The 17,758-nt window shown below is 44.8% G+C and overlaps 1 long non-coding RNA gene across 1 annotated transcript; it reads left to right on the top strand.

The window, feature by feature from the left end:
* Positions 1–4,456: 4,456 nt before the first annotated feature.
* LOC135387207 (uncharacterized) lies at positions 4,457–10,760 on the top strand. The gene is made up of 3 exons (XR_010420938.1): positions 4,457–4,996; positions 5,078–5,296; positions 10,073–10,760. It is a non-coding gene; the product is annotated as an uncharacterized LOC135387207 (long non-coding RNA).
* The last annotated feature ends 6,998 nt before the right edge of the window (positions 10,761–17,758 follow it).

Genomic DNA, 17,758 nt, shown 5'->3' with positions numbered 1-17,758 from the left:
TTGCAACGGTGACGGGAATGCGGTTATGCAATTGACACGTACGCCTGCAACGAGTCAAAGATAACAGCTAACTTCCTAACATCCTCCACTCTCAAATACTCTGTTTTTAATTCAGGTTATCGTCTATAATATAATTTCTTGCTGAGTGGAGCTGTGAAAGCAGCATTACTTTTCTTTCACGAATTAAAACACCATTTTAATACCATATACCCAGTTCAAATGGGGCGTAAAAAAGGTGTACTGGACATAAACACCTCTTTGAACACCTCGCTTTACACGCTTAATGATCGACATTGGATCAAATGTAGTGTATGTCGATATTACACCTTTAGTAATGTTCTTTTTGCAACCCTTTGCTTCGGTCTGCGTGATCGAAAGGGTGTTTTTATAAGAATACACCTGTCTCGGAGATAATCGTCTCGAGAAAACAGGCTCCACTATAGTTTTCTCCAAACGATTTCTGATGTGGCATGGACGTTCTTGGCTCATTGTTGCCCTGTGGACCACTCATATATTTATATCCTACGAAAAAAAAGCCTTCACGTTGCTCATACAGCATAGTCACCAAAAAGTTATTTATAGTCGGACACCTTTTCTAGCTACTTGAGTGACATACATTAGAAATATGTTGGTATGAAATTTCAGTTGTTGCATTGCTCTTGAGGTACACAAGGTGCTAATAAGATAGTGTCCAGGTAGGAGGTAGCCTAGTGAGTTCAGCCGAGCACGGCATGACGATGAAAAGGTCATGGTGCTAGTGCTGAAAGACCTCGCTGTTGTCGGCCTCACACAGGTGGGCAACATCACGACTAAAGCTCGGGGGGGAATGTGCACCCTGGGCTGACTTCTAAGGAAATTGTGCCGACATATGTCTGACAGCATCTAAGGAAAACCCAGCAAAAACCCCAGACAGCAAAGCCGGCACCGGGATTCGAACCCGGGTACCTTCCAGTCTCGACGTGACATGGCCTGTGCGCTAACCAAAAAGCGCCATACCAACCAGAGAATAGCACTCTCCGTGCTCGAATTAGACTCTCGTGCAAACTGCAAAGCTACATAATAGGAAAAATTCTTGAAGCACGTCGTTTTTCTTTTACGAGTTTGTTTATTTTCTGGAGCAGTCTTAAACTAAGTTTATCCTCGCGGAATAAAAGGTTTCATTACCAATTACACTGAAGAATTCATCTGTTGGAGAGCGAAAGGCCCTCTCCTTCTCGAGACAACACGTATAGGACGACCTTCCGCGATGATTGGACAAATCGAACCAATGAGAGCCTTCTCGACAATCTTTCTTTCGCTCATAAAAACATTTGCACTTGAGCCCCCCATTAAGGCAATGATAAATTAGACCAGTGGTTCTATATTACACATGTTATTCGAGGGTCGTCACTTTGAGGCTCCTTCTACTACACAATGGCAAGACGCAACTTTGTACAACTGGGCCAGGCGAGCTAGATGTCGTACAGCAGACAACTATTGATTTTGATTGATTTATTATTATATTATCCGATTATTTATTTTGAGGTTCGATTGCCGATCCTGCCAACCGGCGATGACGACAGCTCCAGTCTACGACGACCGTCAACCGTGACGCCGGGCTATTACGACGCCAGTTCCCAAAACCAACGATGAGGCTCAGCCAGACAACAATGCTGACCAAGCCTTGGCACGCACTCAGCTTTTACTCGCAGCGGCGCAGGAGGATCCCCGGTTGAGAACCTCTCAATCGGAGTAATCACGACCAGCTCGCGTGACATAATGGTTAGGATGATCGTCTTCCACGCCTAGACTGGAAGGTGGGCGCCGGTTTGAATCCCGGCACCGGTTGTGCCGTCTGAGGTTTTCCCCGGGGTTTGCCGGCAGACTTTCCAGATGTTCCCCCTGAAGCACAGCTCTCCCTCAAGTCGGTCGAGCATACTAACCCCCACGTCCTCTCTCCATCTGTCCACGTCTGTACGCTGCGCATTTCCACACTTGGTTCGAGGCGCTAACACGGAATTAAAAAAAAAAAAAGAGCAATCACGTCATCAATGGCAAGAATTCCTGTGGTTCGAAGAAGAAGAATAATAGATGTAGGTTTTACGTCACGAGACAACTATGACTCTGAATCACTGCGTGACGATCCGTGGGTAAATTTTCCCTGCGGTTCTTTAATTTGTGCTCACATTTCAACACACGGCAGCTGTGTTTCACGAAGTAGTGCGGGAGCCAAGTGGCGGCGAAAAGTGGTGAACGAAAAGAAACATGAACATTTTGTGTTTGCTTTGGCTGTTTGCTCACCCGAAGGGCCACAAAGCGATGTTTGGATGGTCCCTGATGAGTGTACGGCCCGACACGCCTTGATCACGTCATTGTCAGTCCAGACTCCACTTGTGCGCGAAAAGTACATCTGACTCGCACACTCGAGTATGCGAACCTAATGAAACCAACTTGAAAATCAGAGCCCAAAAAACGAAAACGAGCAAAAAGAAGCTGGTACACAAGAAGCTCTCTCTCCCTCTGGCCCCTTTAACACGTTTTATCGGACACGTGGTTGATAACAACGGTAGAATAGAAGCCGAACAAAGGGTCAACAATGGCCCAATACGTGGTGCAACACATGCATCGTTGGCACACGTTGTACTCGCCTTCGCACCGCCTAGTCTACTGTCTCCCGCTATCCTCAACTTGATGGGTTTAACCGTCTCTGTCAGACGCCACCAACACCTGGGACTGACAGGTGAACAATCGTGATTGAACAATAGGATCAACAGCGTTTTCTCCCTCTCCACACCCCCAGTAACATGAGACACCGGCACGTGCGGCCTGGTTGTTGGCCCTCAAGCCCCGTCGTAACCACAGGTGGCCCCCATGTTTCTCACCATCGTGTAATGTGCAAAGGAAGGAAGCGAGACTTTCGCCATTCACCGTTTAATGTTCCTGCGTTCTGTAACAGCTAGCGCTCGTAGCGCAATGGATTATTTGGAAAAGGGCCGTATACGGCCACACGACTGTCATTTTCGAATGTTTTTCTTCCGGAGTTGTACCGTGGTTCTCAGCTTCCCCGAAGTACTTTTATTACGTTCTACGATGTCAGCGAGGTCGGATATGAATTTTAAGTTTCTATTTACCACATGTAACGCAAGGCAAGGTAATACCAGCCAAAAGCCCTAAGGGAGCCCTCATACGTTTTTTTGGTCTACAAGAACGTTTCGTTCTTTGACAGAAAAGACTCACAATTTGGCGCGAAGGTGCTCGACAGATACTCCATAACGTGGACCATGATTTCATAAAACGACCGTGCGATTTTAAGGAATGAAGTGGGATACACAATGATGTCGCATAATGAATCTCTGATGCCTTCACGAGCACAAGACACAGTCACTTGCCAAATAGTGAAGGCCACAATCCCATGAAGGGGCCCGATGTCATTACACAGCCACTAAATATGTTGAGTGTGTTCCAACGCTGTGCGCGTCTAGTCTTGGCACAAGACAGCTAACCCGTACGCTATGCTATTTTTGTGTCGGTTATTTATGTGGGCGAGCTATCACCGTGACATAGCAACATGAACTATACTTGGAACAGATGCTATCCGGAGCACATTTTCAGAGAGCGACATATGACGTGGATCCGTCCGTCACCTGATAACCGGATTAGCCCTACACCGTAAAAAGTATAACCGGATTAAGTGGAGAAAACGTGTTCAAAAAGCGTCGCCCTCATTCGTTTAGTCACACCTTTCACAAGACAACGCTCTGTCATTCATGAATAAAAGTCCCGCATTGTTAGCCCCAGATCTTCGTTTTATTTCCGATTTTTTTTTTGCGTTCCCCTGTTAGCACCACGAAGCAACTGTAGCTATACAGCGTACAGACGTAAGCAGAGAGCACAGTAAGAAGGAGTTAACTACCGTCCTACGCCATTTTAAGAGTCATCCTGTCCAACTGACATCTGTCTCGAGCATCCGCCGCAAGATCTTCCGGCAGAATTCCGGGGAAAACCTGAAAAAGCGCAGCCGTTGGTGGGATTTAAATCTACCCTGATGCGTTCAGAGTAGAATACTATTCCCAGCGACCACGCTTCCCCCATTTCGTCTAAATGGAGTAAGGCCCTATATATTCAATCTAAGAACAGTTCTTTGGGGTACGTAGGAGAACTGTATTATGTTTTCTTACTCCATTTAATTGTGAAAATAACGAGTGTGAGACTCTATCGGGTGTTTTACGAAGGTCCTCCGGCCGAATGATTCGTAAGCAGGTGGCGCCATTCGGAGAACTTTCTTTTTAGTGAGCATCCCTGAGACACCGGCCAAGATGTGAGCAGTGAGCGGCTTATTTGCATACGCCCATTGATTCAATAAAACTCGTAACAAGTTTTTAAATTTCACTTCGGACGCTTTGGGATCGTCTGTTATTCGTGACTCTAGCAAAGTATAGGTGGCGCAGCGGCGTCTCAAAATGGAGGACAAGTCCAGGTTCCCGCTTGCTTCTTCGCCTGTTGCAAGGTTAGGCTTGGGTGAAACAGGGCCGGCGAGGGGGGGGGGGGGGGAGTGAGTAAGGCGACCGCCTTAAGCCCTGCGCTTGCATAGGCACCGCGCACGAAGCCCTCAACCAGGGATTACTTTTTTTTAATATCAAGTATGCACTTAATCGTGTGAAACAGGCCCCGCGATATGCCTTTGCTTCAGGCCCCGCACACCCCTAGCACCAGCCCTGGGTGAAATATTGCGTTTTTTGTACTGTACTGCTGAAACAAGATGTTTCGTAGAAGCGGAGAGGCTTCTTGCCGCAGGACATTTTCTTCTCAGTGGCGTGGTTGAACGAACTTCGTCCGCTATAGCCGTCGTCGGCCTGTGCGTTCAAACGTCGGGAATAAATGCTTCGCTGCACCGTGTCGATGCCAGCTTTGCGACCGCTCAGGACTGTCTTAGAATTACAAAAGGACAATGCAGCTGCACTGCAGGAAAATCAGAAAAGTGCAAACACACATCTGCGCTTCTCCTACGTTGTTACAGGTGGGTCGCTGCTCCCATATGTGCTGCTGTCTCTGCGTGTTTTGTGCGTCACGTGTTACGAGATATTTGTATGCGTTTTAGGAGCGGCCTGTCATCATTGTCCGACATCGGTTGCACCGACATTGAGTGCGCGTGGGTGCCTACGGAAAAGAATGTGCAACAAATGTACAATCCCGTGCCTCTCCGAGATTTTTGTCACGTCGAAGCACCGAAGAGGCCTTCTGTTCCTGCAGGGAAATCGCTGGAGTACACTAAAGGGCTGAAAGCGGTGTGCCCTGAGTCTGCAATTGAGTTGCACAGGTATACAGTCCCTGATACAGTATGCTAAATTTTCATAACGCATATTCACAGAACGATAGTACCCCGCTTTTACGTGAATGAAACTGTCCTCATATATGTGCTAAGGACGCTAAAATGTTTCTGTGGATTTTAGACTTGCTTGCTCATGCCTTTTGCATGTACAGAATTCGAAGAAGAAAACCGAGGCCTCCAGCTGAACCCCAATCACATATGTGATTGGGGTTCAGCTGGAGCTAATCTCCTGTAGCCATGTACGCAAAAACACTGCATATTGCCTGATATAAGGAGTACAGTACTGCCTTAGGAGTACAGTAGACTGTACAATATTGTTTACTTAGATCTACAATGATCACAATCGCATTGTGGTTTGTCTAATATTTTCGCCCAGCCAGTTCACTGCTGATATTGTGCAAGCGTACAAGTCACTGGAAGCACACAATTACTTCACCTTAGGCGAGCCGTTTGATCGGGGCGCTTCTGAAAACAGCGCTGATTCGCTACGGTGCACCGGTTCATGTTAGCGTGGTTTATTCGTACACATACACGGTGAGGGAATCTCACAAGTGCCATGCCAGCGAATCTTCCCGTTTGCCTGATGAAAACGATTCCAACACACAAAAAAGATTCACAATCAAACGATTTCTTCGTTCTGTGTTGCGCAGAAACTGATGAAAAGTGATGTCAACCTCTAATCATATGATAAAAAGTTGAAAGTTCGACATTTCCTGCCCGTATCTGTGTTGCTTTCGACGTCTTGACTGAGAACTCCCTAAACCTGTCTCTGCGTCAGATTTTTAGTTCATTAGTATTACTGGTACATTCCTACCAAACTTCCGAGCAAACCCCGCATGGCTGATTTGTAATATTAGTTCCTTCAAAACTACCAGAAACAGACCGGTAGGCTTGGTGATCTCCCGAGTGAATTCGAGCATCTGTATCAGAAGCAGGCTACCCCAAAGCAGTCGTATGCGGCCCGTGTAGTTCCTCCATGGCTCAAAGCGGTCCGCGGACACGGACGAATTCGGCAGCCCTGGTGTATACTAAAAAAAAAGGATGGTCGGATATCGCCATGGTGATGGGAAGAATGAGGTAACGTTATCTTAGGCTATTGAGGCTATAGTCGAAAGCGAAGTACAACGTCACCTCGAGTGTTGGCACAAAAAAAAAGAGAAAGGAAAAGCCGAGTGTGCACTATTTCACGCGCAAAACATGCCGCTAAAATAAGCAGGGGGGGGGGGGATATATTTATCAGACGACAAGGAAAAAAAACGGGGGAAAGGTCAGCCAAACGAGACGTCGGCTTGCTATTCCAGAAATAAATAAATAAAGAAAGAAAATTAAGAAATAAGAAATAAAGTAAAAGAAAAAGAATTAGGAAATAAAGGATAAACTAACAAATGATGAAAAAAGATGAGGTAGATTAAAGACAAAGATGACAAAAAAGAAGAAAAAAGATGACTAACAAACGGTGAAAGAATGATGAGATGGATCACAGAAGATGACTTTAAAAGGAAAGCATGAGGTTAATGCGTTGAGGGTGAGAGTGGGGCACAGAAGAATGAGATTGCACGACTGAGTTCACAGGCTGTTCATAAGAACTGAATCTCTCAAGAAAGTCAGAACTGCTTTGGTCACAGTCGCTGTGTGTGATCTCGTACTGGGCCGAGCAGAGTGGCCAGAGAAAAGCAGGCAGTTGCACAGAACGATGCATATCTGCGAGCATTTGCTTGAAGGAAGGATAAAAAAGCGCGGTTCTGGCAATGTATTGTCAAGTTTCTGCACAGGTACAGGTTCCGACAAAAGTTTACGGAACACGCGAGCGGTGTATTTTCTCCTCGGTACGACACCTTAGCGGCAAGCGGAAGCTGGCGAAATCAGGCCAGTTCACTGCCTCAGAGGGGTGGACGACTGCGCTCTTAGCGACACACAGCGGTAGTTTCGGTATGACTACTGTTGTATGTCCCCGCAAAGTGAGTTGTATTTTACTGTTGTGCTCGCCAACAAGACGTGATTAACCGATTGTTGAGACAGGGAGCTCGCCGCTATCATCGTGATAACAAGGATGAATCATAGTGGCAACACTTTACGGTGTATTGCTTTTATTGGAAAGCCATGATATGTAGACAAGAGAAAGAAAGGTATCTGGTAAACAGTTGCTTTATTATGGACGACGCGTGACGAGCTGATAAACAATTGACGCTGACATTGATAATTGATTGAGTGATAAACAACTGACGTGAGTCACGAGTTGTTGACGAGCACTACAGTTAAGTCCAACTCACTTCGCGGGCACATACAACAGTAATCATACCGACACTACCGCTGTGTGTCGCTAAGAGCGCAGTCGTCCACCCCTCTGAGGCAGTGAACTGGCCTGATTTCGCCAGCTTCCGCTTGCCGCTAGGGTGTCGTACCGAGGAGAAAATACACCGCGCGTGTGTTCCGTAAACTTTTGTCGGGACCTGTACGTCGCCATGATCGGCATTAAGTGAAAAAAAAAAAAAACATTGACACAACATGATTATATGCGCCAGGCCCTAGTTGTATTCGATGCACTTAAGCGAGTTGTACATAGAGGCATTTGTCTTACTTAGATGACATTTACATTTTGTTCGTGAATGACGCTGCTGGACAGCGCAGGCGCAACGGCTTGGCCATGTAGAATTTAAGCATACTGTCGCCGAGACAAGTGTACGCATGAATAAAAGAGAAAAAAAAGCCTTTTGTTCGCTCCTCCTAAATAGAGGCATATAAAACGTCGTTAGAGAGAATATACAAGCTCACAGCCATTAAGGTACCCCTCAAATTTCATACTGGCGGCAACCAAGGTTCCCCGTGGTGCTGCGAGGAAAAATTAGGAAGAAGTGTGAAGCATAAAAATAACAATACATTATATACATGCAAAAAACATGACGGTCAGAGATAAGGTAAAGATTAAAAGGGAACCATCGGTGGACAGGTCACATGGCAATAACGGTACACTACAGCCATAAGAATTTTTCTACATCTTTTTACCGCCATAATTACAATGTCAGAAACAGTTTAAAAAATTGATACTACGAAGGGAGCGTTCGATTTCGCAAAACGCGAACCTCAGGGGAAACAGTATCTGTAGCATTGTCTTTTCTGTTTTTAAAGCAGAAGTCACCAGAAATATTCTTCAGTCTCTTTGGCCGTGAAAGCACACCTTTATTTCGTAAATGTTTTTATCAAACCAGCCTTCCGGTGCTGATTATCAGAGGAGAATGCGCGCTGAACTCTGATAATTCCCCTCCCTTTCGAGTCTCATTCCTCCTCCCATTTACACGTGCTCAAACGCACAGTCGACTTTCCTACATGCGGAAGTGTTGTTAGGCTAGGCCCTCTTTAACTGTGATGTCTCACATATTAGTCGCACTTTCACGCCCTCAGGAATAAAATTGGCTCGTTACATAATGAAGACATTCACTTTAGATTCCAAACATGGTTCTCCTATTGTGAAACTGCGGTGGAAAATTTATAATTACCTAAATTATTAATTACCAATTACCTAAAGCGGATAGCTTTTGATGTATAAGACTGTCAAATCACTATGGAGCGCGAATTCTACTTCTGTCCCATCGAGTACAATGTGTAAGATTTCAAATGCCGGGGGAACAAAAGCCTTTATAGATACATGGATAATTCTTTTTCGGCATAATTTCTTGTATATAGACCTCACAGGATCCAGTGTGGAATCAGTGAAAAGTGGCGACGTTTTCCGCCAAAATGAAATTATACGTTTCTTATGCATTGCGTCTATGGGTGTAATGCAGGCGAAGCACGCTTTAAGTTTTTGTCCGCGAATCTTGGGCATGTGCATGTTTGCATGCATATTTCAGGACCTTGTAGTCCATGTCCTGTTCGCTGTTCCCTCCACAACTTCATTGTTGTTATTGTTTTTAAATGAATATCATTCTGTGGTCTGCTGACCTCTGTAGGTTTATACATTCTTGTTTTGTTACTTTGACCACTTTCACGTTCTTTGCCACTATTGGAGTTGTTGCACCAGAACAGATGTGAGTTACAGAAAATGGATGGTGCACAGATATTCGCTTGGCTGTGTGAATCATATTCCGCCGACAAGCTGCATCAAATAGAAGAGGCTACAAGGGAACAAGCGAGGTGCCAAGAATGGCATGACTACCGCAAGGTTCTCGTGACTGCTAGTGTTCCTAATTCATGCAGTCAAAGGGCAACTCACATACTTGAAACAGGTGCAGAAGAAAAGATTGAGTCTTTCATGGGCCTGATTTTGCACACAAATAAGGTCTGTACAGAGAATATGAGGATTGGTACAATATGGTATTGGTCCTAATGCGTTCTTAAAACAATACGCTCAATGGGTGTCGTTGTATTTAGAAGTGTTCGTCACCAGAATATATTCAACGGGTACCCTTCCTGATGAATGGAAAATATCAAAAGATATCCCAGTGCCAAAAAAGAAGAATGCAACATTATTAGAGGACTGCCGCCCCATCTCGTTGCTTTGCACTTGTTCAAAGGTGTTTGAGCACATATTGCACTCGCATATATCCATCTTTTTGGAGCACCATAACTTAATCAGTGTTAATCAATAGGGTTTCAGAAAGAAATGTTCTACGACCCTGCTGTTGATCGAGTTTACACATTACTTGTCTAAGTGTATTGATGAAAAGAAACAGGTTGATGTAATATTCTTGGATCTCGAGAAAGCTTTTGATAAAGTGTCACATGCGAAATCATGACCAGAATTCAGGGACACCTCCTCTGATGCAGGTTCTGCCTGATAGCAGAAGAACGTGTAAGAAAGCCAACTTGAAAGAAAAGTATGCGGCGAGGAGGAAGGAAGATGGAATGAGACGTGGGCAGACGAGAAAGGGAATTTGTACATCAGATACCGCGCGCGAAGCCCGGCTATCAGCAGCAATTGCCCAGCGCAGAATGAAAACGTGATGAATCAGCTTAGATAAGCTTTGCCAAACTTTTCTTCGCTGTGCTGCTGCTCAGAGTTCTGGGGTGCTGCTCGTAGCGTGTGAAACGGGGTGATTGCTACTTGTAAGGCTAGACCTGGTCCATTTTTTGTTCATGTGGGGAATGGGGATACCGTCGACGAAGACCAATGTGTGTCCTGGGGCGACTTCTGATGGAAATGTGCCGTGGTATGTGTGACAGCGTCTGAGGAAAAGCCCAGAAATTATCCTACATTATGCTGAAAAGAAATTATGCTCGATAAGCTAAGAAAGCGAATTCCGTAACCGCACCTCACTTGTTTCACTTTGTTACTTGCACCTTGTTACTCAGTGATCACTGTATCCTACGCTTCAGTTTGTTCTTGGCCTTATCATGAGGACACTTCAATGCTTAATTCCAAATTTTGCGTCTTAGTCTCTTCCCGGCACCATCAAGAATGCTTGTCGGTTATCAACTCCCTCCCTTAGAGAAATAAAAATAAGAAAATAAACAAGCGGAAGACTGCTTATTTTCAGAACATCTAGATGTGAAAGCAGAGTCACGTTCGGCACAAGTAGGTGCCGAAACCAACACTTCCTAAATAATGTCGGGCATGCACGCTTACGTCACCTATATGGAGGCCTGCGACCTGCTTCGAGCTTTCTTCTCGTTCGTTCTTTCATTTACTTCATGTCAGCATCCACAATAGTAACAGCAGGCCTTCCAATGCGACGCAAGGGACAGGCCTTCTCCATATCCTGGAGGTGTTGCTCAAATAGGCGCTCGAATCAAAGACAAAAGGAAGAAAGATGCCCAAGCAGCACAATGTCTCGAGTGCAATAGTTGTGGACGGATGTGTATTATCAATGTAATTAGTGCGGCCGTTAATTATTTTTGTAATGAATCTTCATAATTCCTGAAAACAAGCTGAGCGCGCAATTCCAAATTGGGAGAACACAACCCTGAGAAGTCTAGTCTGCAGGAATCGAAACAGTAACACTTCTCTGTGCCCTTAAAAAATGAGCGAAAATGTACTATCGTCGAGAGTTGCCGCGAGTTCGGCAGCCGCTCTTTCCTATCACCTTCACTGTCACCGTTTGACGATACTGACATGACGCTGTTCCTCAAAACATGGGGCACCCGCTTGCTAGCGTCCTCGTTGTTTTTCTCTCGTTAAAATCTGATAGAACGCAGACATTTATTAAGCAACGGAATCGGTGATTGCCTTTTTGTTATCTGCCAGGTTTTTACAGTAATGCATTTGTAGTTTTATTGTGTGACGTTTATGGCATCACATCGCGAACTGTGTTGTGCAGGTCAAATGAGATAACGCTCAAAGACATCGAGTACGGCACGTTTTATGATAATGTAGACTGAGGAACAACATCGCTATTTCCCTCGCTCCAGGGACAAAGCGGGCTGTTCCATGATTTCAGGAACAACCTGTTGTCAGTTGAGAAGTGGTGGCACCGAGTCAGGGAGAGGAGAAATTGCCGAACAGTGTTCAATTATTTTGTATGTTCGCACATTTTTTTACCAAAGCGCAAAAAGGTTCTGTGATTTCGGTTCTTGCGGCGTAGGCCCCTCAGGGTTATGCTCTACATCTTTGCACGCCAGGACAGGCATTGCTGTAGTGAAATTATCCCGATATCACCCCGTCTGCATCGCAAATAGGAATAGAATGGTGGGGACGGTTTAAGAATGGAATAGGAATGACACATGTTAATAGTAATTCGTGGCTTTACGTCGCGTGACAACTGTGATCATGAGCGACGGCACAATGGTCGGTCTTTGCCCACCTGAGGGTTCTTTAACGTGCGCCGAAAGACTAAAGCAAAAGGCTGGATCGCGGATAGGGAGCGCGAGCGTGAAGAAACCGGCCGCCATCTTACTGTACCCACAACAGTCGCCGCAGCGATCATGGCAACTTCTTGCAATTACGGTCGTACCAACCGTACTGGCAAGGATACAGGGCCTAAATTTCTACAGGTGAGTAATTCTTTATCAAGGAATAAATAGGCGTCCATTCTATATATTTAGTTGACCATTATGAAGTGTTTTTTTGCCCAAAACGAGCACTGGATGCAGGTTGCTTGATCGCTCTTCCGACGTTCAATCGAGCACACTTGCATTTTACCCGGCGGCAAATACAGTTTGAGTGCATAATATGCTTGAAAGAACATGTTACACTACACAGGTAGTGTTGTATGTGCGATATATGTGCGAGCACTCGAGTGTTTTTTTGCATGCATTGCTAGCATGGTACACGGTGTTCTCTGCGGAAGCAAGTGCCACATTCATTTCTTTGAATTACCTTCGCGCACAAGTTCGGTATTACGTCATAATGAGACCAAGATTGTCACTTTTTTCATGTATTGGTATTTTTTGTGCCTTGGTTTGATTTATGACAAAGAATCCTACGTAACGGTGGTGTGGCGCGACTTGAATAACGCCGTTGTGTCTGAGCTGTATCGTCAGCTTGTTACGATAATAATAATTTGTAGCGTGTCGTACTACTTGTAGCAGTTTTTAAGGCAAAAGTGGTCTCTCAATACAGGTTTCGTCATGAGGGCTACCCAGTGAATAATCTGTGCAGTGTGATACGGCTGGGTGTACAGGTAAGTATCACGTTCCTCATCCACTGGTTTCTACTTTACAAGAAGGAACAACCTCAGTGCACGCACTGTGGTTAGCCTCTCTCAGTTTTGCATATTTTCTTACATGTTCACATCAGAAACACACCTTACACTTTAGGCTCGTTCACCCAGCAATATAATAATTAGAGATTATAATTCTTTTTAGAATAGTTTTTAATCATTTTAATTATTAGAAGATACAGGGATTGTAAACCATGTTTTAAACTGATGTTTTAACATTTGTCCAATGCATTTATTAAACAACATATTCATTTTTAACTGGTTGCACCCAAACCAATGTTCTGTATTATTTCCTTTGTTGTCGATGCACCATAAAAGTTGGAATAATCATCATCAATACAGGTTACTTCACAGCTGCCTCGACATACTCAAGAAATGGGTGCAGAACCTGCGTAATGCCCACAAACTTTGACTACCACAGAAAGTAAAGGCATATGTGTCACATGGAATTTTTAAAGGTGTTCACAGTATGTAATACCTTGTATGAACTGTTGTAGATCTAAGCAGAGTCTACAGTACACTCCCAGAAATTAAAACTTCAGGGAACTGTGATAATTGTTTCAGTTAATAGGCATACACATATACGCTATAAGAAGAAAATTATTTATTGAGAATGCACTTGCACTCTGGCTACTCATGTTGTTTATATCTACTGTTGATCACATTCATTTGTCACGTATTATATTCTTATATATTATTATTACATTATCACATATTCGATCACATTAAATTTAAAATGTAGCATATATGAGAAAATATCAGGAGGGAAGTTGCTATTCATTGTTCATTCCAACCTAAGATTGAGTGCTACAAATTTAGAGAGCGTACCTGACCATTGTCATTCCTAAAATATATATTGTCATTGTAGCAAGGTCACAAAACAATAAATGTAGTCTTTTGCAACCTCCCTGCACGTTCATTGTATCCTGAAACGCATAAGAGCAAGAAATAAACCTTGAACAAACTTGATGTTGTATAAACTTGACATAAAATGTTGAATAATATAATGAATGATATAAAATATTGAATAAACTTGAACTTGTATATTCTCTTTACTCATCATCAGTCATCTTCATTACAAAAGCATATCGTGTTAGACTTTTTTGTTTTAGTTTCACAGACGGGGTACACGAGGGCCAAAATGACAAAATCACAACTGTTTCAAGCTCCAAAAAGTCATGTTGCAATTTGAAGACCATTTTTTTGAACATGCTCCACAAAACAAGCATGAGGAAGTCAGCACTGGATAGCAGGCCCCCTGTGTGATGACAAACAACGATCAATGCTTGCAGCGCAATAAATACTCACAATCTCTGTTTCCTCCCATTGTTTTCTATGGGCACACACAGCACTTTAGGGCCCACCAACATGGCGGCCCGAAGGCACGCCTCTCCCCGACGAGCCCCTCTCCCATGCGCGATCCAGCCTTTACACATAGATATCAGTGGTATATACCTTTTTATACACTTCAACCTCTTCTCTTAGCTTTAGTCGCTTTCTTCGTCTTTCTCGTCTTCTAACGAAAAGGTCCCAAATGGTGCTGCATAGCAACGTCCAACAAGAGTAAAACGAACCAAAAGAATTCCCGAAACCATGATGAGACATACAAACCTGAGGCACCCGGTCCCACCCCAAGCAACAAACAAAGGTTAGGCCAAGCTTTGCAATAGTTGGGCTGGCCTACCTGGCCTTGGTTGGTACATCATTGTCCAACAAGTTTGTTTCTTGATACGGATCTGTACCCTTGCCAATGACATGCCAACCACTGGCCAGCCTGCATTGTGCCAAACCTGTGCAAGATACAGACCAAAGCAGTCATGTGGCGTCGCTCATAGTCATACTCAATTGTCTACACGGCGTAAAGTAGCGATTTATCATTGTTTGTTTGTTACTTGTATTTCCCACGACGAACAATGAGCACGGCGTTTTAAAGGACAAAAATTTCCCACGCCCGAAAATGTGCACGGCGTTTCAAGGTGCAAAAAAAAAAGATAATAATAATAGAGAGGGAGAATCACAAAAGCTCACAAGAAGCCCGAAATCACTAGGACCAAACTGCAACAATCGCATTTCTTTCCCGAGGAAGAACAGATACTGTCCCTAGTTTGTCTCGCGAGCTTCCACAAATTCGAGAGTCTTGTTCGCCTGTGAGTTAAAATTAATGGTGAGCTGTCTAAGTTTCATTCGATACGTACACAAACGACATTGACATAATGAATTGCTTGTCGTATTAACTCACCATGAAGATAATCTCTGTTTCTTACTGCTTTTGGTTTGAGACATTCACTTGGTCCATTGAAAGTCGAACTTATGCAATGCTACACCATTCCGCGTTGCCCTCTCCCCAGGGCGATATACCGAGATTGGAAGAAATTTGGCACGAGCCTTGCCTGACAGCCTTAGCCGTGCTTGGCAAGTGCTTGGCCAACAAGCTCGTTTCTTGGTACAGATCTGCTCCCTGGCCGACGGCTTGCCTCGCTCTGCCTATCACCATGCAACATTTCGCCAACGTTGGCCAGCTGTCATCCAACGTTTTGCCAACCGTCGGCCATTGACCATTCCTTTCTTTGGGCTGCACACTTATACGGAAAAACGGAATCATTACATCGCTGCGATTTATTTCGCCAAAACTAGCGGCATACATCAAGTCCGGTTGGACAACGCGGGGGCACAATATGGCAGCCTCCGTCATTTGACGGTGATTCTGAATGAGTTTGGCCCACCTGGCTATAACCAGTAAGAACACTGTCTCTTTCTACACTTTCGCAATACAAGCAAACGCTTTCACCTACGAGTTCAGAACAGGGCCTGTACATTATCCCTAGAATGTGAGGCGCCCTTTCATGCACCACAGAAAGTGTTTACTGTCTTGCTGGAACACTGCGTGGCCCCGAATTACTCACGTAATCCCAGGTTCAGGTGTAATATTTCACATACAGGGCGTTTCACCTATAGCGGCACCTGATGACGACGACGAGCCCTGCCTTTTTTCTTTGCTCGTGCTGACTGTTCGTGCAGTCGTTCGTACAGTTCGTATCCGGCCCTCACGCAGTAAAGACGTTGTTGTAACCCGTCTCGCTTATTCTCGTGACCTCACTTCACGACAATTTGGGTAACAGTGGAAGGTCTGGGTGCATGAAAATCACTTGAGAAGATGAATGGCGTGGGGTTGGTGAGCGAAACTCAGCCACACTGAGCGGCGTCACAAAAATATATTTAAAAATTGCTTGTTCGACAATGATAGGGCCAACGATGTTTATCTTCGACGAACTTTTACCATAACATACGAGCTCGCACGTCGACCAATTTTTAGTCGCAAGTAATTTAATTTTCTGAATTGACCTCCGGGATTTGCCAAGCCAATGTGACGCGTTTCTTCCTGTTTTTGCCGGAAACAGACAGCGCATGTTGGATTGGCCCCATTTCATCGCAATATAGACTCCCTACTACAATTGTTATAGCAGCAAAAGGTTTGCGAAAGCTGTCGTTTCGAGATGTCTTTTGAACGTCCCCTGTGTGTCCGTAGAAAAAATTCAGTGGCGATTTAGTCGTAAATGCTAGTGAAATGCGTTAGCATTAAACGCCTTTTCTGGTCCATACTTGACTTCCGGCTACCCACTTCCGGTCTAAACCCAACTTTCTGCTGTCCACTTCCGGTTGTTTACTTCCTGTCTATACCTAACTTTAGGTATCCACATCTGGTCCAACTCGACTTCCGGTTCTCCACTTCCGGTCATCCATCTCCGGCCTATACTTGACCTCTGGTTCGACACTTGCAATTACATAGTCCATTTAATCAACCTTTAATTAGCCTCGATTACTTTCAAGTACTCTTTAAAGGAACTATCACATCCGGAGACATGGGTAGGAAATGGTTACGAGAATGCTCGGCATCATTCGACATTTTCATCACATCGACATCATTCGACGATTTCACCGATTTTCTCTGCTGAGAAATGTTCGGGTATTAAATAAACGAATTTTTTCGATCAGCGAAACCTCTGATGACATCATTGTGACGCAGGAGCTAACAGGACCAATGTGAGGGTGGCGCGTCGCCGGCGCCGTTCCTCCATTATCTCTCGGGAGATATCGTCTGCTTTGGAGATGGCCTCGTGCATGGCTTCGTGTATGAGACAACCTATTTCTTCGAAAGTGCTGTGAGTTTCGCTGAGTGGTGAAATTGCCACATGTCGTTGAGTTCGGGAACGCGTCGTGGTGTTCTTGGCTGCAAAAAACCGTCTGGGGTGAACCCAGAATTGAGATTTCACGGGCCAAAGGACGGGGACACCAAACGAAAGTTGGAAGCAGCAATCGACGGCAGGCTTCCTGTCGTGGCAGAAGAATTGCACGTCCGGCACGTTTGTTCTTCGCATTTTGTCCGAAGCGTACGTGGAGGTGAACTTATTGCAATTCCGTGTGGGAGTGTCAGGAAAACGAACGAGGCTAAAGCCCGATGCTGTGCCCACATTGTTCCATGAGCAAATAGACGCCACCGACGTGCCGGATGAGCAGGTAGCATTTATTTTCAGTTCATCTCGAATGAAGCCCCACAAAACTGTACTGTATTGTTATAATAGGCCACGAAGTGGCTCCAGGTAGGCTGGGTGTGGCTCGAGTAAGATCAGACTGCGCGCCGTCGAGACGCGCGAGATCTCGATGACTCGATGTAAACATACACTCGGAATGTAAGCACGTACAATAAAGCGGAGAGTATCTCACGAGATGTCGGTTGTGCTGTTCGGGGATAAACTCCGAACAATACAACAAAAAGTACATACGGCAGTACGCTTTTCCGCGGATTTCAGCCATTCGTTTCTGCAAATGTGCATCGGAATATGTATGAACCGCGGCC

This window comes from Ornithodoros turicata, chromosome 3 (assembly GCF_037126465.1).
Source record: "Ornithodoros turicata isolate Travis chromosome 3, ASM3712646v1, whole genome shotgun sequence".
NCBI lineage: Eukaryota > Metazoa > Arthropoda > Arachnida > Ixodida > Argasidae > Ornithodoros > Ornithodoros turicata.
This window is presented reverse-complemented; position numbering and strand designations above follow the sequence as displayed.